This window comes from Rhinolophus sinicus, linkage group LG01 (genome assembly GCF_036562045.2).
Source record: "Rhinolophus sinicus isolate RSC01 linkage group LG01, ASM3656204v1, whole genome shotgun sequence".
NCBI lineage: Eukaryota > Metazoa > Chordata > Mammalia > Chiroptera > Rhinolophidae > Rhinolophus > Rhinolophus sinicus.
The window spans coordinates 55,747,606-55,771,269 of NC_133751.1; the positions used below are offsets into that span (position 1 = coordinate 55,747,606).

General features: G+C 42.9%; 1 long non-coding RNA gene across 1 annotated transcript in view; it reads right to left on the bottom strand.

Annotated features, from left to right (window-relative positions):
* LOC141571031 (uncharacterized) overlaps positions 1 to 23,230 on the bottom strand; it is an 88,554-nt gene extending 65,324 nt beyond the window's left edge. Inside the window, exons 1-2 of the long non-coding RNA XR_012495503.1 lie at positions 23,139 to 23,230; positions 20,431 to 20,522 (exon numbers count right to left, since the gene is read on the bottom strand). This is a non-coding gene — a long non-coding RNA (uncharacterized LOC141571031). The remainder of the gene's footprint in view (positions 1 to 20,430; positions 20,523 to 23,138) is intronic.
* Positions 23,231 to 23,664: the final 434 nt, after the last annotated feature.

The following is a 23,664-nucleotide window of genomic DNA, read 5'->3' on the forward strand; positions in this document are numbered from 1 at the left end:
TAGGTCGAGGACATGGGAGACCATCAGACAATTTTTGTAGGCCTGTTTGAAAGGTTTCAGCAGCCCTTTGCAGGAACTCTAACCAGAGGGTAATGAAACAGGGGTTGCCAGGTTGGCCCAGTACCTTCTGTGGATGGAGCTTTGGCCTCCAAAGGAGAACACCATGTGTGCTGGCCACCTAAGAGTTTCTCTGGTTTCTCGAATCACCAAATCAGAATTCAGGGATCTAAAACGGATGCAAGATGATCCCAATGTGAATGGTATAGATCATTTACAGAACAGATGCTTCTACCCGGAAAATCTGTAATGTGCTTTTCTTTCTGACTTGGGGGCAGTTTTGGAGAAGAATAGTTAGGCTTACAAATGCCATCCTCACATTAGTGGGAGGGCAGTGGGACAAAACAGGCATAAGGACCTAAAAGGTAAAGGTTACACCTCAGGAAGACTAAGACAGAGAAGCTCCCCAGGGATCACCATTTTATCTTGAACCTCAGGTGTCCGAGGACGCCAGAGCTCACGGTAATTGTGAGGGATGACGTCCTAGCCTGAGTTTCCACAACACGCAGTTCCACAACACAAGCTGGTAGTTTATTTGGGGAACTGATCCCAAGAAACAGGAGTGAGAGGCTGGGGAGAGGAAACGGGAAGAGGGAGAGCCAATCCAAGGGTCAATGATTGATGTGGTCAGTCCAGTGGGAAAGTGGTGCTTGAAACTGGGGACTCCTAAGGAGCTGTGAGGGGGGTATTTATCCATCACTGGCTCTCACAGGGCACTATGTGGTTGTTAGTCCCCTCCTACTTCCAGGTTTCCACAAGTGTCAGGATGACAAAACAGGTTTCCTCAAGTACTTCACTTGCAAGTGGAGTCCTGGCGCTTTAGGAAAGGAGAGAAATAAGATGCTGGGAGCAGTTGTAGCTGGAGGGCCAGAGCTGGCTGAAAAAAAGGTGGGCTGAGAGGATCAAAGGTGAGCACAAGAGGTGCCTCATTCATCAAATTAGAGAAGTCAGCACTTAGCAGCAAGCACCCTGGGCTCGCCCAGTCAAGCCTGGACTCCACTCAGGGATGAGGAACTGGTCTAATTTTATGTTTAATATTTTTAGAAGATTCTGGAAAGATAATTTTCTTTGGAAAGAGAAGAGAACAGAAGAAAAGAAGAAAGGAAGAAGGAAAGAAGGAAGGAAGGGCAGAAGGAAGGAAGGAAGGAGGAAGGAAGGAAGGGAAGGGAAGGAAGAAAATCGCTAAAATCAAAGGCAGATACAAATTCACTAGCTTCTTTCTTTTTTAAAAAACAAAACAGGGGCCAGCCCGGTGGCTCAGGCGGTTAGAGCTCCATGCTCCTAACTCCGAAGGCTGCCGGTTTGATTCCCACATGGGCCAGTGGGCTCTCAACCACAAGGTTGCCAGTTCGACTCCCACACGGGATGGTGGGCAGCGCCCCCTGCAACTAGCAACAGCAACTGGACTTGGAGCTGAGCTGCACCCTCCACAACTAAGATTGAAAGGACAACAACTTGACTTGGAAAAGTCCTGGAAGTACACACTGTTCCCCAATAAAGTCCTGTTACCCTTTCCCAATAAAATCTTAAAAAAAAAAATAGGTTTCTTTTTGTAATAATTGCAAAGCTAATTATAAGGACTATAATTATATAAACACTTAGAATATATAACAAATAAGTTTCTCTCTTATCCCAGATCTCAGTTTTTCTCCCCAGAGGTAATTACTGTTGAGTTTCTTGTGTATTTTTTCCAGGAATAGTTTATGCATATGAACACATGTATATTTTCTTTTAAAATCACAACTTAAAATACACATATTTTTTCTTTTTATTTTCTGCTTCAAAGATTGCTTTATATGAACATATATAAATCTACCTCATTAAAATAAAAATCCTTCATAATCCCCAATGAGAACTTCCATAATTTACTGAATTAGTCTCCTTTTGATGGACAGGTATTGGGGTTTTTTTCCTCAATGGTTACAATGACCTGTTGAATATTCTTGTATGTCCTACTTTGTGCATGAGTGTAAGAATATTTGAAGAATACATTTCTAGGAGAGAAATTGTAAAAAAAAAAATGTGTAGTTAAACTTTTAGAAAAGATTGCCAAGTTGCTCCTGAAGGATTTTTGCAGGTTTATACTCCCCTCCTGTTGACCCCACCTTCTTACACTTTGATTTTTACTAATCTGGTAGGTAAAACATGAATCTTACTGTTATTTTTTTAAATGTACATGCATTTAATTATGATAGCGGACATTTTATCATGTATTTATAAGCCAGTTGTTTTCGCTTTCTGAGAATGCCTGTTTAAGAGCCAAAATAACAGACATGCTTTATATGAACTACTTAGGAAGTTCATATAAGTTGAGAACTACTTAGGAAGTCACATGCTCTGGGTATAGGCTGGGACCGAATGAGTCAGGATTAATCTAAAAATCACAACTGAAATCTGCAACAGGTATTGTGCCAGATACAGGGTGACAACAGGGGGCAATGACAATATAGCACCTCCTTGCAGCACTTACAGACATGGAGAGAGGATCCAAATAATCCAGTCATTGAAATAATGTGCTTAGGTGTCATGAGGGGAACTAGAAAGTGCCACACAGCAGGTGTGAGTCCTCTGACCTGCCATACCTTTCCGTCAACCTGGAGGGGTGTTTAAAAGCTAAAAAATCAAAGAGCATGAGGGACAGCATTCTCAGTAGGAGGCAGTAGATGGCAAGTGTGGAAGCGCAGAGGTGACAGACAGCATTAAATAAAAGAAATTCAGAAGGGGTAGAAATAATGGGGGCGTGAAGAGGGTGGGATGGGGGGTGGGACAGAAGAGCAGAGAGATGAACCAGCCCAGTTTGCCAGACACTGAGGAGAACCCGCCTTTCACTGCCACAATTAAGGAGGTCCCTGGCTAATTTGGAAAAGTTGGTCACCCTATGGGGCTGAGGCCATGTCATAGGGCGGTTTATAAACCGTAGTAAGGATTTTGGACTTTACCTTAAAGGACGACAGCGAACCATTAGTTTTCAACAGGGAAGAGACAGGTTTGGAGTTACATTTCTCAAATTTCGGTGTTGTAGAGTCTGTATAATTTGAAAGGGGTGGAGGGGACAGTGCGGCAAGGCGGAGCCCGTGAGACCCGCTGGGAGGCAGTTTGTAGTATTACAGGTGAGATAAGACCAAGGTACCTTGATCCGGAATATTGGCAACGAGGCAGGAGCCAGGGCAGACTTGAGAACTACTTAGGAAGTCACATCAGCAGGATGTAGAAGGACTAATTGTTGTGTGAGTGCAAGAAAGGGGGGTTGTTGGATGGGGCTGCAGTTCTTGGAGTCAGGGAGGGGGGCTGTAAGAAGAGCAGCCTGGGGTGGTGCCGGGAGGAGGGAGCTGAGGGGTTCAGAATTCACTCTGTGGAGGCAGAGGGCCTGGTAGACATCCCAATGGTCATATGCAGGGATGTTTGTTACCTAGATCTGCAGTTCAGGAGAGAAGAGCTTGGTGGAGGTAAAATTGTGGGCACTGTCACCTTAAAAATGCTAACTGACCTCAGTACAGTAGAAAAGAACACCCAAGGATATGGCGGAAAGTCTGCCTCTGGGCTGTAAAGATAATGACATTAATTAAAAACAAGATTTAAGGGCGGGCCGGTGGCTCAGGCGGTTAGAGCTCTATGTTCCTAACTCCAAAGGCTGCCGGTTTGATTCCCACATGGGCCATTGGGCTCTCAACCACAAGGTTGCCAGTTCAAGTCCCGCAAGGGATGGTGGGCTCCGCCCCCTGCAACTAGCAACGGCAACTGGACCTGGAGCTGAGCTGCGCCCTCCACAACTAAGGCTGAAAGGACAACAACTTGAAGCTGAACGGCACCTTCCACAACTAAGATTGAAAGGACAACAACTTGACTTGGAAAAAAAAGTCCTGGAAGTATACACTGTTCCCCAATAAAGTCCTGTTCCCCTTCCCCAATAAAAATCTTAAAAACAAAACAAAATAAGATTTAAAAAAGCTTGTACAAAAACTCAAAATGATTTGGTTTAGAATAGTTTAAATATATTTAGTAAAATTGTCTTTTATGAATTTGAGTTTTAACTACCCACCTAACTCTGCCGGAGGAAGTACAGGGAGAGGGGTCCGTGTTTGATAAAACGTCCTCTAGATAGCCTTCAAATCACATGCTTCTTATCAGTAAGTTTGTCCTTTCCTCTTATACGAGGTCTGCAGTGTTGGGGGATATTCTGAGGACTGAGATCTCAGAACACAGCCAGCATGCTGCCCTCAGCTGCCAATGCCCTGGGCATCATTTGCCTGCAGTCACGTGGCTGGTCCAGGTCTCCTGGTTCCCACCCAGTGCCCTTACTTACATATGTCCCTGGTAGAAATCAGTCTGTTAGAACTGGAAGGGATCCTGGTGCTCCCTGAACAAGCCCAAGGGCTTCGGTTCACTGTGAGAGAGCAGTGTTTGCTGTGAGAGGGGAGGGTGATGCCTCCTCCCGTAGATCTGCAGAGACCAACACGGCCAAATAAGCTGATGAGGGGTTGGGGGCAGAGGCCTTGGAGGTCTGCTCCCCACAGCTACAAGCTTGCTCCCTCCCCAGAGGTGAGTTGCTCTGTAGCCACTGAGGCCTGGTCCAGGGGGCTGTGGGAAGCTCACGCATGGTCTCCTCACTTTACAGAGGGGGCACCCAAGGTCTGGACAGTCAGAGCAGTCTGCCCAGGTGCCCGCTAAAGTAAGCGTGGAAAGTATGAGGAAGACCTGCCCACCAGAGAATGTCATGGTCCGCTTTCCAATTAGGAAGATCAGATCCTTTAAACATGTCCAGCACTTCAGCTTTTCACAGTGTTTTCATATACAGTGTCCCCTTGTCAGAGACAAAGACACACTGGTACATAGCTAATAAGTGGTAAAGATGGGACTTGAACCCAGGTCTTTTTTTATTTATTTCATCATCCACTTAACAATTACCATCACTTAGGCACCTACTAGGCACCTTCCATTCTACTAGGCCCAGGACACAAAGAAGACTCATAGTCACCCTCAAGGGCACTACACAAACTCTTTCCATGCCCATTCATGCCAGGTCACCCTCCATGAGGACACCAACATCCTGCCCTGGACAACCCTCCTACCTGGATGCCCTCCCCACCCCACTTGGGCACCAACACCAACTCCTGGGGTGCTCCCTGCACAGACACCCTCCACCCACTCAGGTTCTGACACCCTCCTATGCAAACCCCTGCTCGCTCCACTTAGGGCCTGAGTCCCCACACCAGGGCACCTCCCAAAGGGTCTCTTTTCTCACCTTGTTTAAGATACTTTCCTCACTGCACTTGGGCTCTGACACACACAGAGCCACCCTCCCATGTGGACACCCTCCCTCACTCCACACGGGCCCCAATCTGACAGTGGGCTATCACACTCTTGTGTGAACCTTTTCCTTACCCGGGGTTGGCGTCACCCTCCTGCTCTTGACCACCGTAGCCACTCCCCACTCAGGAGCAGAGGCCTACCTTGCTCCATCTCACTTAATGTCTCTGATCAGAATTTTCTGGAAGAAAAGAAGAGCGCTAATTCTCCTGGCCTGTTACTGTATCCCATCCTTCCCCTTTGTTCACAATCCTTTGCTCTATAGGAACCCAGTATCCCCTGGGATTATTGAGTCATCCGGTTCAGTCAGATCTTTGCTCGGTCCCACCAGAGGTCTCCTGCCTGTCCCATTTCTGTGCCATCTTTCATGGCCTGAAACTCTACAAGTGCTAAAGCTATGTGGGTCTATTGGAAGCGTGAAAAAAATACCCCTGCTCACCACTCTGTTTTGTCACATCTGCTAGAGATGTCCCCAAGCAGTGCTGCTTGGGCTCAATATTTTATAGTTTGGAGTCAAATAGCTTTTCCACGGTGTACCTGGAGCAGCCCATTTGTGTCATTCTCTCCCATCTGGGATGGAGACAGATCTGGGGGACAAATACCATGATGCATGTGGCTTTTCCTCCTCTCTTCCAGCTCAGACTGGGTGCCTACCAGATCAAGTTTTCCGGGCCCTGATTCCAATCTTCCTAAAATAAATATCTTTCAGGAGGCTCCTTAGTCCTCAGAGAACAGACTTCTGGTTGGTTGCCCATCACCACACACTGTAGACATATCTCAACCCTACACTGGACCAATTTCAATGATCTGGCTGAACATTCTGTTCTCAAACTCTTTCCCTTCCCTCAGCATCCCCAATACACAGCTAGGTCCTCATGTTATACTCAGCCGTTGATTGAGACCCTGCCATACTGAGGGTTGAGGAGTTGCAAGGGTTTGTAGCAGAAACAGACAACGGCCCTTCTGCTAAAGTTCAAGGCCCATGTGCCACCTGAAAGACAGCCTGAAATGCTTTTCCCTCCCACCTGCCTTAGCCTTTAGCCAGCCTGGGGGAAATTAGAATCTGTTTTCTCATTTTATGATGAGTTAAGGGAGAATTAGATAAAGGAACATTTAAGCTACCTACACTCAGGAAACTTGGCTATCGAGAGAGATTTATCAGACTGTGGCTGTGTCTCTAGGGAAGGAGGGGAAACCCCGTTACTAAAATATGCAGAAGGGACCAGGCCAAGACTGGAAGATGCTGTCATTGGCCTGGATAACTCAGCTCTGCTTTTCCATTTGCCATCTTTTTAAATTCTTGAATTCTAACACAGAGCAGGCCGTTTCGAAAGAGGAGTGATGACAAGAGAAGGAGCTCACCCAGTTTATGAGAAAGTGAAGGGAAAGTTCAGAAGAAGCCAGGCAAGGCACTTGCTAAAACTAATGGCACTGGAAAAAGTGAGACCCAACTTAACCTGAGTATGTCAGGCAGCTTCTGCCCCGTGTAAAGGACCCTTGGGCCCTGCTAGGAGTCCCAGGGAGTGACTTTACCCCTACTCAGGGACAATCCTATTCTCAGTCCCACTAGTGCCCCTATGTCCAAAGTGTGCCACCACCACACTAGGCACTGAAACCCTAGCCCAAGGAATGTAGGAAAGTAGGGAGGTGGAGGAGAGCATCTGTTCTCGGGCACTGGCTCTGGGGTACTGAGAAGTCTTTGCAGATTCTTGGGCAGTAGTGGCATGCAGGACCAGGGGCACAGACACATTACACTGCCCTGCCCCAAGTGCCATCTTACTCCCACAACATCCTTACCCAAGTCCACAGTAGTGCCAGCCAATAGAACTTTCTGCAATGACAGATGTGTTCTGTACCTGTGCTCATCCATCTGTAACTGTTGAGCACTTGAAACATGGTTATTATGGCTGATGAACTGAATTTTAATTTTTCTTTCATTTGAGTTACTTTACAGTTACATCTCCCCATGTGGCTATGTACTGTGTTGGGCAGTGCAGCCCTGGATAATGCCCATTCTCCTGGGCACTGTTATCTCACTCAGGCATTGCCTATGATGACCTGAATTCCTTGGGACACCAGATGGGTGATTTGTGGGGGGTGGAGAAAAACACATCTCCCCCTAGGTCACACACTGTTATAGGGATCCCAGAGAGTTCTCTCTCTCTCTCTCTCTCTCTCTCTCTCTCTCTCTCTCTCTCTCTCTCTCTTTTAGCTCTTTGTGTTTCATTACAGCTCCTGTCTTTCCACCAGCCTGTAAGTCGACACATTCGGGGTTTGCGGGTTTGCGAGGGAGTTTTCAGAGACCTGTGACTAAAGCTGTGTTACTGATGGACTCTTCAGACTCCTCACTGTTCAGCAAGCCCCCTCTCCCAACAGCCCTTCAGTTCCCTGCTATTACCCTTCACCCAGACCTGCAAAGCAGCTCCTTCCTTTAAGAATCTCATAGACTCCTGAGTGTCTTCTCTTTGGGGGAAGTCAAAATAAAACAACTGAACAGACCAGGGCAGCCCAGCAGAGAAAGCAATTTCCTTTGAAGCTGTGGTGCTCAGGGTGTAGGCAGGGAACCAGCAGCAGCAGCAGTAGCGTCAGTTGGGAACTTGGAAATATAAATCCTGGGGCCCAGCCCAGAGTCTTGAATCAGAAATTCCAGGGGTGTAGCCCAGCAATCTGTGCTTTAACAAGCCCTCCTCACTCTGATGTCCTCTAAAGTGTGAAAACTGCAGGGTGATGAATGGAGGAGGAGGGAATCGGACCTATTTCTTGCCCTGGGGCCTGCAGAGGAACTCACAAACAAACGGTGGGGGGGGTGGGGGGGTGGAGATGGGATGGGGAGACATGCCCGGGCACAGGACCCAACCTGCATCCCACAGCTACTGTCCAAACTCACCATACCTTCTGAGTGTTTAATAATCTTGGAATCATCTTTTTATTGATTTTAAATGGTTTAGAGTAAATGGCAAAGTATTCTTTACAGTCAAATTACACTTCGTGTTTTTTTTTTAAAAAAGAGTTTTTGTTTGGACTTGATCTTGTGTTCTAAATCTAACTACTATCTTTATACTAATTTTTGAAAGTTTATAAAATTTACCTGACAAACTCATCCATTCTTGTTCCTCTGACTCCTTTAAAGAAAGCATATAGATTTTAATGCAAAACTTTTACTCAAAGAAGGATAGCTAAGATACTGCTTATTTAATAATTCTCTTCTCTTAGACGTTCATTTCTCTGTCAACTTTATTTCCCCTGAAATCCACCTCCCCACCCTCTTTCCCATAACCACTTACATGCTTCCTGGCTTTGAACAAGAAAACCAGGTAACCAAACTTGTTAAAATTGTGCAAAGTTAAGGATGAAGCTCTGAGCAAGAGACTCTCTCCCTTAAGCGTGCTTTCATGCATGGATGCTACTCTGAAATTTCACGGTTTAGTGAAAAAAGCACAGGTTTACGGTCAGACAAATTAAGGATCGATCCGAGCTCTTTGCCTCTTATTAGCTAGTCATTAAACTCGAAGTCTGTGTTTCCTTGCTTCCGTGGCTATAATATGGGGCTAAGGGTGTGTTGTGGGGGTTAAATGAAATAATCATGTGTAAAGTAGCTGGCACTTAATAAACACTTACTGTTGTTTCTACCTTCCTTTCCTTCTGCCAGGATACTGGTGGAACGTGAAGAGCTCAGGCTCTGAGCTAGGCTAACCTGAATCAAGTGTAGCCACTCATGGGTCACGTGACCTTGGGTAAATAATTGAACTTCTCCTCGTCTCCGTTTCTTCATTTTCAGAATGAGGATGGTAAAATTAAGATCTATCTCACTGAGCTGTTGTGAGGATTGAAAATCTTGATACATGCAAAGCTCACAGAAAAGTGCCTGGTACGTGGAAAGCACTCAATCTAGGTTAGCTAGTGTTAAATTGAAGTTATTACTATGCTCAGTTCTCAAGTCTTGTGAACAAGTGAGAGTGCCAGAGGAGTGACGGGCAGATAAGTAACATACTCCCACCCACTGAGACTTTCAGAGGCTTGATCACATCTTAGCACCACATAACTATTTCCATGAAATAAAGGCTCATGTTCCCTCCAGAATATCCTTATCATTCCTTGAATTTTTTAAATTTTGTTTTGATAGATTTTGATGGTTCGCATGCTCTGTATCACATGACAGCCATTTTGCTACCAATTGCATGAAATAGCGTGGGGAAAAGATTTTTTAGGGAAAAGGAAGGAGATTGACCAATTCATTCATTACCCACTTTGTTTCATAAAAAATGTCGGGTGACAAAACAGAAGAGTCTAATTTTACACTAGTCCAGTATTTTCTTTTTACATTTTTATCTATAATCTCTCAAAAAACTCCCTCGGTCAAATCACTGAATTAAATGAACTGAATTTTAGTGGTTTTTGTAGGTATCGTTACTGTTCTGAATGAAATCCTACCTTTACACTGGGGCATGGGCTATTTTGATAGAAAATTACAGGGGTTAGATAGTTTCCTGCTTAGAGTGTCTTGTATTACTTTTCTTACCACTGAATTACCTGAGATTGAAATCCGAGAAGTTATCTGCAGAATTAATTATTCTCTGTTTATAAGATTTTCCTCCCAGGAAGAGGAAAACTCCCACCCTTCACATCAGAATACTAGGCTCTCTTGCCTCATGTTTTAGGACTTAATTCCAACCTTGTCTTTTTTCCTTACATCAAATCTAGTCTTCTAAACGTGGCTTGCTCATTCCTTCCCTCTTTATGGGACGTGGATAGTTACATTTCCGGATCCACCTACTCCTGCAGGACCCTTCCCAGGACAAGCCCACCTGCCCAAAGCTGCTATGCCCCAGGCATCTACTCAGCATGGCGGTCTTTCAGGTACTTATCTGTATTACTCATAAAACATCTTACTGCTTTTTTCCAAACAGAATTCTCTATCAGTGGTTCTCAACTCTGTCTGCACATTAGAATTACCTGGAGGGCTCTTAATAAATGCAGTGACCAGGCTCCACCACCACACCAACTGAACCAGATTCTCCAAAGTTGGGGCCCAGGCAACTGTGTTTTTCGAAGCTCCCGAAGTGCACCCAGAGCTGAGTCTCACTCTTCCCAATGGATGAAGCCTAACTGAGCCTAGTGTCTCAGAACTGGAAATAGGACCCATGTCACATGACTTCTTACCCTGAGTGCTTTTTGTTTTCAGTTTTATTGCAATATAATTGACATACGATAAATTGACATACATGTGTAAAGTATACAGTTTGATGAGTTATGATATACATATAACACGTGTGAAACCTTCACCAAAATAAAGATTACGAACATATCCATTACTCCCATAAGTGTCCTTGGGCCCCTTTGTAATCACTGCCTCCCTCTCCTCCTTGCCCACACCCCCTCCATCCTGCCTGGCGTCTCGGGCAATCACTGACCTGTTTTCTGTTACCATGGATTAGTTTGCCTGTTGTAGAATTTCATATCAATGGAATCAGGCAGTACGTACTCTTTTTTGTCTGGCTGCTTTACTCAGCATAAGTATTTTGAGATTCATCCGCTTTGTTACATTACCAATAGTTCCTTCTTTTTTATTTCTATACAGTATTCCATTGTATAGCTATATCACATTTTTTTATCCAGTCATTTCGTTGGTGGACATTTGAGTTTTTTTCAGTTTTTGGCTGCTATGAACATTCTTGCACAAGTGTTTGTGTGAACACATGCTGTCTTTTCTCTTAGTATATACCTAGGGTAGGAATAACTGGATCACATTAGAGGTATGTGTTTAATTTTTAAAAATAAACTGTCAAACTCTTCCAAAGTAGCTGTAGCATTTTGCATTCCCACCAGCAGTATTGGAGAGTTCTAATTAATTGCTCCACATTCTCACCAACACTTGGTCTGGCCAATCTTTTATTTTTATTTTTTTAACTTTTATTTATTTTCTTACGTGTATTTTTCCAGGACCCATCAGCTCCAAGTCAAGTAGTTGTTTCAATCTAGTTGTAGAGGGCACAGCTCACAGTGGCCCATGTGGGGATGGAACCAGCAACCTTGTTGTTAAGAGCACTGCACTCTAAACAACTGAGCAATTGGCTGCCCCGGTCTGGCCAATCTTTTTAATTTTAGCCTTTCTAGTGGGAGACTAAGGGTATTTCACTATGGTTTTATTTTTCATTTTCCTAAATAAGTAGTGATGTTGAGCAATTTTTTCATGAGTTTATTTGCCATCCATATGTCTTCCTTGATAAAATGTATATTCAAGTTTTTTTTGCCTACTTTTTACTTAGATTGTTTTCTTATCATTGAATTGTAAGTATTCTTTATATATTCTAGACATGAGTCCTTTATCAGATATATATTTTACAAAACTATTCTTCTAGTCTACAGCTTGCATTTTCAATTTTGTAACAGTGTTTTATAAACAGCAAATATTTTTTGATGAAGTCCAATTTCTTATTTGTTTAATTTTCACACTTTATGCTTTTTGCATCAGATTTAAGAAATCTTTGCTAAATCCAAGATCACTAAGATATGTTCCTGTATTTTACTTCTAAAAGTTTTATAGCTTGTCTCTTACATTTAGGTCTGTGATTTAGCACAGGTGAAAAAATCTGAGACTCATGTAATTGAGTGGCTTGACCAAGGAGACATGGTGAGTTAGACCCCAAACTAGCCCTATGTCACATGACTCCTTGTCCTGAGCACTTTTTTTTTTTTTAACTTAGTTATAGAATTGAATTTATCATATTCCTCATTTCACAGTTCACCATCACAGTCTAAGACAAGCCTTCTGTTTTTAATTATGTTTCATTATTTTTATAGCATCAGTTATTTCTAATTATCTGGGCACCCAAGCCCATAATTTTATATTTTGCTTTGTAATACTAGGTCTTAGTCTCTAAATTCATTTCCCAGACTTCTTCGCCAGTTGGCTTCCTGGCAGGTTCTGGCAATGCGATATACTGGTTGGAGTTAGAAAAGCAGGATAAACGGAAGAAATTTCTTTCAGTTTTTCACTTCCTGTCAACATCCCCCTAGCAGCAGAGAGCCACAGCTCCAGGCCTTCCTTCTGCGCTCCTAGCACCAGCCATCAGCAAGCAGTCGTGTCCCTACCCCAGAGCTCTGGGCACCACTCCGGCCAACCAGCCATGGGGGTCTTTCCTTTGAATTTATAAGTCTCATAACACCGTCTCTTCCCTTTTGTTCTCCAGCCTTAAACGGGATAAATTTTCTCTGCAGTTACAATATTGCAGTGTTCTCGGTGTTCCCGTTCTCATCTCTCAGTCTTCCAATTCCTTTATAATCAATTTCCTGTATTACACCCTCTTTGTTTAAAATATCTAGAAAGGTTTCTGTTTTCCTGATTGGACACTGATTGATGCATTATCCCCATTTCTTGTTTTACATAGGTACCTCATCTAGTGTGTTTGGTATATAGCTTTGAATATGAATAAATCCCTGTAAAATATACTTCTTTTCTGTTGTGGTTTTAATTTTTATAAATGCTATTGTGCTAGATATCTCATTCTGTTTTCTTTCACTCAAAATCATTTTGCTTCGATCTATGCACGTTGGTGTTTTAGTTCTAGTTCACTGCTTCTGCTTATTGCGTAATATTCCATGGTATGCATCCACGTCATTGCATTTATCCGTTCCCCTAGAGATGCTGTCTGAGATCATCACCAACTCCCTGCTGCTGCAAACAACACGACTCTGACTTATGTGAGCATTTCTATGGCATTGACCCCTGGGGTGAGCGCTGGTCAGACATCACATGCTCCCTTCAGTTCAGTACATTCTGTATATCAAGGCTGCTCCCTGGAATGGCTGTACTTGCAATGCTTGCGGATGCCTGTTTCCTCACGTCTTCACCAGTACTTATAATCTGATCATCTACTTTTTGCCAATTTAGTGAGTACGAACACAATTTTGTAATTTTACTTTGCATTTCTTTGATTACTGATGAGGTTAGGCATCACTTTCTGTACTTCTTAAATTTCCCCTGTGTAACTTGCTACACACAGCTTTTGACCATTTTTCCATAGGATTTTTTTCCTGTCTTTTTGTTGGTCTGCAGGAATTCCTTATCTATTATATTTACTACCATTAGCTTATGGCATTGCAAACATATTCTCTTCATCTGATTCCTTCTTTAATCTTTATCTAATGTATAATTTATTGAACACAAAACTGTAATATTGTTGTAGCCAAATCCATCAATATTTTGCCCTAAGGTCTGTACTTTTGGATTCTTCTTTGAGAGTTCTTCTCCACCCCACGGTCACAAATACACTCTTATCTTTTCTTCTATAACTCCTTTTATAGCTTCATAATTTTATCTTTCCATGTAGGTCTTTCATCCATCTAAAATTCACCTTTTTCATAGTACTAATATAAAGGTAAAAATTCTAATTTTCTTTTTCTTCAAAGAGTGGCCCATATTCCCAAGCCCATCTGATCTCTTCCTAGTTTATATGTAGAAAAGTCAGGCCTTCCTCTCTCTGACAGAATCAAACCTCTATGACAAACAACCTAAACTCATGATTCATCTAAATGTTTTAGTGAGGTTTGACTCAACTGAGACCATAAAAAATGAGATAAGGAGATGATTATGTGCTTCCAGATTCCTCACCAGATAGTTCCTTCCATCCCATACAACTCCCTTCGTCTCTTATTACCACTTAGTGAGGCTCTTGACTCTTGCCAAACATACCTCTGGCCATCTCCTCAGGGCCCCTCCCTCCTGACGACCTACCTTCACACATGCCGCCCCTGTGGAATGTTCATTCCAGGCCATTTCCTTCTTCCCTGTGCCACACTCATCTCTCTGAAGACTGCTCATGGGAATCTCTCCAGACCCAACCCTTTCAATGCTTCATTAGCACTGAAGTCTGCACTCGGCCCTAAACATTAAGCTCAGTGTGTGTGTGTGTGTGTGTGTGTGTGTGTGTGTGTGTGTGTGTTCATAAAGATCTACTTTTTCATAGTTTACAAAACCCTTTCACTTTCTCACTCATGACTCCTATAAGTAAATGTTTCTCCCATTTACAAGTGAGGAAACTGAGCCTTGAAGAGTTTTAAATGTGTTAAAATTTAGGAAACTTGCCCAAGACACGCTGTAGGAACAAGGAATAGCTGGGACTAAACACCAGCTTTTCTGGTTCTAAATCCAGCACTCACTCAACATACCACACTTCTTCTTAGCATGTGCACTGGGCCTGTCTCTCCAATGAGAAGGATTGTTCCTCAAGGGCAAGGCAGGCTTTGAAACTCCAAAAAGCACTTGCCTCACCTGATCCAAATGAACTGTAGGAATAGAGGCCATTGCTTTGAACGCCTGCTCTTTTGTTTGGGGCACTTACACTCTGCCTAACCAGAGAGCAGGAGCCCTCTTGTATTACTGTGTTCATCTTTGTCATGGCATGGATCACAATTATAATCAAATCACCCCTTTGTCATTAGTATTTAACATCTGCCTCCCCTACAAGTTCCATGAGGGCAAAGGCCCTGTTGGTCTTGTTCATACCTGTATTCTCAGTGCCAAGTTCTGTACTCAATGAGTATTTGTTGAATGCATGAATGAATGTATGAATGAATGAATGAATGAATGAATGAATGAATGAATGAATGAATGTTTCCTGTGCCTTCTCAGCCACTGCCTGGGCTCCTGTGTTGAATAAACCAAGCACCTATATTAGCAATGCTGATACTCACCTGACTTTAAGCCCTTTATACAGTATAACTTCCCAGGTGGGCACTGGCATTTGCCACACAGCTTTAGGTTCAACATGAAGTCCACCACTAGAACATTTCCTCCAGCCCAGGTTCTGCCTGATCCTTGCCTGCTTTCCCTTGCTGGCCTTGCCTCCCCCAACTCTGTAGCCCAACACACCCCGTATCCAAGGCCTTTCAACTCAGGGTCCTCTGTGGCTCCTTCTAGAACCCAGCCTCATGGTCTGGGCAGAACAGACTCTCAATAGATGATGACAAATAATGAGCTCTTTATTCCTTCTGGAAATCAGATTTTTCATTTGTCTCATAGATATGAATGGAAAACATAGCTAATTGGTAAGTAGGAAAAAATGCTTCCCAGTTCCAGTAATGTTCAGAAATGTCAGCCATCAGAGAACACAGTGGGAAACACTATCTCTTGAATGATTATTCTGGAAAGAAACATGGCTTTAAGCATTCCATAGGAGGAGAGCCAGGTCAAGACAACCACTAGAAGATTCTCCCAGAGTGCCCACGTCCTGCCTAGTAGAGCTTTCCGTCAGACAAGGAAACCAAATACTAAGCCATGAGCAGGAAAACACATACACACACTCACACGGGCACACAAACAGCACACAGCATTGATGGAGAATGGCAGGGTGTCTTGGGCCATAGGTTTTGCAGTCACACAGAACAGGATTTAAATTTTTCCTTAGTAGTTTATCTAAGGCAAATTACTTCTCTGACTTTGTTTCCTCATCTATAAACTTGGCTAGTAATGCTTACCTCATAAGGTTGCTGCAAGGATTAAATGCGATAGACAAACAAAGCTCCAGGAATGCAGTAAGGGACAGAGAAGTAGTGGCTGTGATTAGTATCAAAACTGGAGTTTTAACATTGCAAAGCTGAGTATGTACATGTGGGGATGATACAGAATAAAGATGGCAGGGAAGGAATCTAGGGATAAATAAGCTCAGAGCTAGGTGTTGGAGAAGGGGAAGAAAATGGTTTGGAAAAGAGAAGTGAGGAGAGTCCTTGAGGTAGAATGAGGACCTGTGAGGACAGAGCGAGGAGCAGGCTCAGCTCCAGGTCCCAGCTCTCGCTGTGGTCACTGCTGAATAGTCCCAGGGGGCAGTCGTGCATTTCCTCTGGATCTTATACAATTACTTGCTTTTTATTTTATTTTTTTTTTAACTTTCCACTGAAGTAGCATTGGACATTCTGCCCAGCAGCCTGTGAGGCTCTGGGGGTGCCAGCCTAACTTGTGACTGTACCCTGCCCTTGAACACACCCTCTGATCCAGCCATGGTCTCATCCTGCTCAGGGCTCAATGAGACACAGCTTGTCAGTGAGGTCAGTGAGTGGCAGGCATCTCTACACGGAAAGGCAATTCTCATTCTGTCCCTTGCCTTTTAGTTTTAACAAGCCAGAGGAAATCTTACTGTGTTCCAAAGTCTCTCTTGCCCGTGGAAGAAATAATATTTAAAGACTTGCTGTTTCAAATGTGGTCCTTAGAACAGCAGGAGCAGCATCACCCTGAGAGCTTATTCGAAATTCTGATTCCAGGGTCCCACGCCAGACCCACTGCCTCAGGGTATCTGGGCTTACTTTCTAAGAATTGGTGTTTTTAACAAGCTCTACGGTTGATTCTTATACACACTAAGTTTGAGAAGCACTGATTTAAGGCCAAGTTTAGATAGTTTCACCTCTCTCGAGCATACCTGCATTAGCTGTAGCTACCTTTAACCATGTGAATAGAAAAAGCCTATTTCTATTCAACGGAACAGGAAGTTCACTCTAAAATGCAATTGCCAAAGGCTTTGTTTCAAAACATAGAAGATTTTTGGAGAATTCCACTGTGGATCAGCTGAGAATGATCATACTATAAATTGAACTTTTGATATTTGGACTGCCCTACTCTATCCGTTAGAATTCTTTGATTGCAAGCAAGAGAAATGGAATCTCTCTTCCACTATCTTAAACACAAAAGAAGTTTAGTAGAAGATACAGGACCACTTACAGAATCAGAATCAGAAGAATCAGTGTCAGATGGCAAGGAAACAAGGCAGGCCCTAGGTAGCAGTACCTAATGCACAGTCTGGATAGGGAGCTGCTGTAGTGGTTTCAGTGGCTTTCTGAGCTACATCAGTCCATCCAAAATACAAATTCCCAAGAGAGAATCTGATTGGTCAAGGCATAATCACATGTCGAGCCTTGGCCAATGGAAGGCAATACTCCTTGACTAATGGTCCCAGAGCCCCTCCAAGACTGAATGCAATGGGTGCTGGATGGTTCCTCAAACAAAATCAGGTGCAGATCCCAGACATGAAGGGATGGAGCCAACAGGCAAGACAGTGGATGTGCCCTGCCTCCCCAGTCTGGCTGGGTTTGACTGGACATCAGCAGGAGCAATCCAGATGTGTAAACCTTAAGAGAGATGAAAGGAAACGTGAAAGTTTTCTCAGAGAGGCTGGGCGAGTTCAAAAGCTAGGAAAAACAGAGTGGAGACAACAGTATGATTACGTATAGTTGTGAAGGCCAAACAGAACGACCTTAAGTAATGACTTCAAGAAGCCCAGCTCCTAGAAGCTGGCAGGGGCAGATGTACTGCATGTTCCTGAGAGAGAGGGAAGGAGGCAGAGGTTCAAAGAGGTGTCTGTGAGAGACAGCCACAGAGAATGCAGGCGTTCCTGCTACAGGCTCTGCTGGGAGTGCAGACCTCTTCAACACACACCTGTAATGTGAGCTTTGCATAAAAAAGGACATCACTCACTTAGGACAGTGGTGCAGTGGTGCTGGGGTGGGGTGGCCAGGGGGCATGGAAGGAGGCCTGTCAGCTACATTTGGGCTATGGGTGTCTGCAATGTGACATCAAGGACCTGAAAGAGGTAACCTTACCCGCGTGTCCTAGAGACCATCCCACACACTGCCAGTGAGTAAGCGCTTAGAGACCTTGATGTTTTTACAGAGAAATGCTGAAAATACAAAGTTGTGTCATAAGATAAAAGCTAATCACAGCTATGGAAGCCCAATTAAAAGCCCTAGAAAAATATGTAAAAAGTAGAAAGAGCACTAACATTTAACGAGCACCTACTATACACAGGCATTATGCTAAACACTTCATGTTATCTCATTTAATCCACAAAACAACCCCAAGATCTCTGTTTTACAAATAAGAGTTTAGGTGACTTGCTCACGGTCACACCGATAATACAGAGGGTGCCAAAAAAAAGTATACACATTTTAAGAAAGGAAAAAACTGTATTAAAATTGTAATATTCAATATATACCAATAACAAAAGATGAATACAAGTCATGTGTATACATTTTTTTGGCACCCCCAGTGTGGAAAAGCCAGTATTTGAACCAGGCATGTTTAACTACAAAGCCTATACTAAATATTAGGCTGGCAAAGTCTTTATTCAATTTACTAGCAAATTGAATCACAAGAATTTCTAAAAGTTGCCATCAGAAATAAAGCCTTTATAGCACTGAATGCATATATATATTATTGTACAAAAAATACAGAGAGAAAATTTGAGTATCTCTGCAGTATTTGTTTACTTTTTACATCGTAGGTACTTAATGGACATAGTAGGCATTTTATAAATAGTTGTTTAATGCCTAAGCATTCCTAGAGACATGTATGATTAGTGACACAAAACATACAGTTATTTTATATTCTAATTTATTTTTACCTGGCCAAGTCTAAACAGAATCCATCAAAAATTATATACCTAAAATACACTTGGCCAACAGTGACATGAAACACCACAAAAATCTAAAATTTCCCCAAGAAAAATTGTGAACTGTTTCAATACCAAATAAGGCAGAGCCAACGGCTTAGTGTTTCTACACATGGACTCCAACGAAGTAAAGCGAGGATGGGCTCTGGGAGAGCCAACCAACTCTGTGACTGACTGCACCAGGCTGGCTTAAATAATGAGAGCAGGTCCTATAGTTTACAATGTGATTTTATTCCCTGAGACCACCTCACCCTGTCACGGTCAATGGGAACCAACACTGGAAGTTCTGAAGTCATTCCAGGGAATGGAGGTGGACGGTGGGGTGCAACAGGGAGCAACAACAGATGTAAGGTTTGGAAAGTCCTTTTGGGGTAGGATGGAGGATCTCAATAATATGTTTTCCTTTAGTGAGGCCTTCCTTCAGCAGAGAATTGAGGTAATCTCTCTAGACTCTTCTAGGATGTTAAAACCTAAAGGGCTGCAGCATAAATTCTAGGCAAAGGTACACTACTACGGAGTGTGGTCTCCCCTCCTGGCCCAGCTGGGAAGGATTCCCAAACAACGATCACACCCCTTAAACAGCATTTCAATAGCATGTCCTTCCATATCAGAGCACTGACTTTCCAATTTGATATTTGGAAGCTGACAAGTTCCAGCCTTGGCCCATGCCCATGGGATCCCCTTTTCCTGAGTGTTCCCACACACATACTCACTCCCTGGTGGTACTTAAGCCTGGCCCTCTCCAAACCCCTAAGCCATTTAGAAAACAGTCTGTGCGTGACCCATCTCTCTGCTTGTACCAGCACTTAGCATTGGGCTTTATATTTGGCGGGCACTCAATAAATACCTAGGAAAATGCTAAATAAAACAAATTCTGAGAATAGCTGTATAAAAGGATTCTGTGTACTTAATTTAGGAACTCTTGCAGACTTATGTCTTGAGGTACAGATAAACATCTGTTTTTTAATGCCCATGACAGATTAGAAGTATATAAGCAAAGTGGCACTTAGTAGGTTCAATAAATATTGATTGAATGAATGATTACATTAACTGAAGAACGCATGCCAGGAAAGGAAGGTTATAGTAAGCATTTAAGCAGTCCTCAAATCAAGAGGGAAAGTCAATAGTGAGAGTGCGGATGGACTCTATTTCACAGTGAAATTCAAAAATCTACAATTCCACAAGTTGCATGAACAACTGAAAACCTATGCATTACTCGAGTACCATTATACTATATTATCAGCATATCCTTTTAAAATTTCTCAAGTTATCTTAACTTTTAAAATGATTGATTTCTTTTTAAAGAAGAGGCCCTGGTTCATCCGAAACTTTGAAATAAGATTTAACTATAAACAAATGTACTTTAATTCCCTCCTTCTCGATTGCAATGGTCAGACTACTTTCTAAGGTCCGGGTTTTCTTTAGTGACGAAGATGTGCAAATTAGGAATTAAACGATAAAGTCAGACCTCCTCATCTGGAAGCACAGCCTCTCTGCTTTTTAATAGGCCTCTTTTCCATTTCGTTTGCGATAAAGTGGCCCCAATTATTTTAGAATCCCTTAAAGGAAAAGATATCCATAAATTAAGCTATAGTCCTCTCCTTATTTCCCAGAGAAATTAAATTCTTACCTTAAGCAACTTAAATCACATTGCACAGAACCAGACAAAACTCTCTTCTGTGGTGTTACAAAAGACGAACACGGCAGCACAGAATTTTGGAGCTAAAAAGATAATAGAAATAGATATAAACACACACCCCACTAGCAAAGTTCAATAGTAAGATCAAAGCTAAACTTTCTCCTTCACAGAGCTCCTGTTAAGATTTTTTTTCCTCGTCTGCACTATAATCTGAGTCTCGGATACTTTCGTTCCTATTCAGACTCAAGATCAAACAGCTCACACACATCTGCTGGGGTAGTTTTTTTTTTTTTTTTTTTTTTTAAGGCATTCAAATAATTGATGGGGGGTGAGGGGAGAAGAGGAGTTTGAACATCAACAAAAAGGCAACAGCAAAATACACCATCACACTCCTTCTGCCCATGGAAATGAGGGGCCTTGTGTACATGTAAGAGTGTAAATGTTTGTAACAGGTAATATTAGCATGTTACAAAGAGAATTTTTTCAGAATACTGGTCCTACCACTTAAAATGATCTTTCTTAAAAAATAAAAAAAATAGCATTTTAAGTCAACTCTTTTCAAAGCCTGCCCCTAGCCTGTTTTGAGAGCCTGGCCTTGGGAAGCACGCAGTCTCGTATGTACTAGCTAGGTATGTACATATATGCGTGAGTAGAGCAGAAGGCTAAATGTGACTACTACTCAACAGGAATCTTTTGTAGAAGTGCAGGGCAAGAAGTGACAGATTGTGACTAAGGAATGGAGAAGCTTTCCCGGAGGAAGTGGCATTCAAACAGGGCTTTGAAGGATACATAGGGTTTTGTTAGAGAAGCCGGCAAAGTGTGTCCCAGGCAGAGGGACTGGTAGGGACAAAGTGGTGCTGGAAAAATACAGGCGTGTTCAGGGTCCAGTGTAACTGGGGTGCAAGGGGAGAAACCCTGGAGATCAGTGAGGGTCTTAGGGAGGGTCAAGGACACCCTATATGGCGATGTTGTATTTATCCTTCACTTCATCTTTCCTCTAGTCCCAGTTACTCCTTGTCCCCACCCACTCCCAAATATAATTTTTCTGTTTTCCAAGCAATAAGATTCAGCAGCATACTAAGGTCCTCTGTTATAAATGATGCAGCTTACGAAGAGCAATGTCCAAAGATGAAATATCAAAATAACCTGTGAAGAATGAAGCCTACACGAGCCCAAGGGCAAGCCTTCATAGTCTCTTCTACTACCTTCTCTGTGGGTAACACAGTTTCTCCTCTAAAAGCCATGAGCTCTGCCATTTGAGGGGCACAGTCCTGGTCGCTCTGCCCCTCTCATATCCCATTGTATTAGTCAGGTTAAGTAATGCCATCTGCTGTAACAAATACCCCCCAAATCTCAGTGGGTTAATACAGTAAAAATTTATTTTCCTCTGAGGCAAAGTCTAATGCTGATCTGCAGCTCACCTGGGTAACTCTCTGCATCAGCCCTAAGGACTCAGTCTGCTTCTATCTGCCACTAACCTGAAGTGTGACCTTAGGCAAATCGCTTCCTTTCTATGGACTCCAGATTCTTCATTTACAAGACAGGGATAATAGTCCTTGCCCACCTACCTTACAGAATTATTGTGACTGTCAAATGCTTAGTAAACCATAATTATAATTATAAAGGCAGTTAACATTTATTAAAGTTTTACTATAAAAGACACTGTGTTATGCTTTATAAGTATTATTTCATTCAATCCTCATAACAACACTGTCACAAAAGTTCTACCACTATTATAATCGTTAAATGGGTGTGTTTTGCATTCATGAGTAAAACATAATTGTAAAAGAATATTCCTTGAATATATTAAACATACTCCCATCTTGGGGCCTTGTACTTGCTAATCCATCTTTCAGGAAAGCTCTGCCCCCAGTTATCAACATGGCGTATGCTCTCCCTTCATTCCGGTTTCTAGCCTATGGCATCTTCTCCAAGAGGATGTTCCTCTTCACCACCCATCCAAAGGATCACTCCAAATCCATCACGCTTCTTTATTCTCTGACCCTGTTTGATTGTTCTTTATAAGATTTTAACCCCCAACAAAAGGGGAATTTACACACATGTAAGTATTTACTGTGTTTTCCCAAACCAAACTGTAAGATCCATGAAAGCAGGACTTTACTTGAAGCATTCACTGATACAACTTTATTGTCTATAACATGGCTTAGCACATAGTAGGTGCTCAGTAAATACTTGTTGAGTCAATGTAATCTAATCCTTACTTTATGCTGCAAATTAACATAGGAAAATGATGTTTGCTACTTGACTTTTTTTTTTTTTATCTGCAAAGAAGCTGTGTCAAAAATACAACAGCAGTATTTAGAGGACTCTGAGTCTAAACCATTGACTCCTTCAAGCTTAGGGTAAAGAAATCTACCAGACGCAACCTCTCAGTTCTCTTCTGGTGAAAGGTTCCAGGGGGAGCATGCTCTCTTCCAGCCAATTCTCAGGCATCGGGGTCGCCTGTGCAAGCCTTAATCAAGTTATCATATCTAGCCAGTGTCTCCTGGATCCCGTCACTTCTGAATGAGAAAAAATTTGCAGACAAATTTCTAGCAGCAGGAAATTGGTGCTCTCCTGCGAGGCTGCCTGAAAAGCACCTGCAACTTCAGTAGCCTCCTTCCTACTCCTGCTGGGAGGCAGCTTCAAGCTCTGGCTGTGGGACTGGGGCATTCTCTGCTCATTTACTTTCAACTTACCTGTCCCTCCAAAATACTCCTTTGGCACCAGTACTGCCCGGGCTCGGTCCAGATGAGAATGAGCCCGAGTCCAGGTCCATGACGTGTCCCTAATGGGCTTTGCTGAATTGCTCTGGTCAAAGGCAAGGGCTCTGCCCAGAAATCAAGAAGCCTATCACCACCAGCACAACCTGCTCTCCTCATTGTCCCCATGCTAAGGGGCATTTGATTAAGTGCCAGCAAATTTCACTTGAAGGTACAAGAACCCTCGTTCAGCTCTTCCAGGAAGAAAGGGCTCCATTGGCTTCTGGGTTTTATCTGTATGTGTCCAATCATTTTCACTTTTTAGTGAAAACTGTGAGAGAGAAACCAAAAGCACTTTTCCCCCTCATCAGAGAGGAAGTTTTTTTTTTTCCAATGAGAGAGTTTTGCTGGAGAAAAAGAGCTGAGAGGATAAAGATATTTGCAGAGCTTAATGCCATAAATCTGATTAATTTACCTTGTGACACTCTCAACAAAAAAGTTAAGGGTCAGAGTCTTGCCTGCA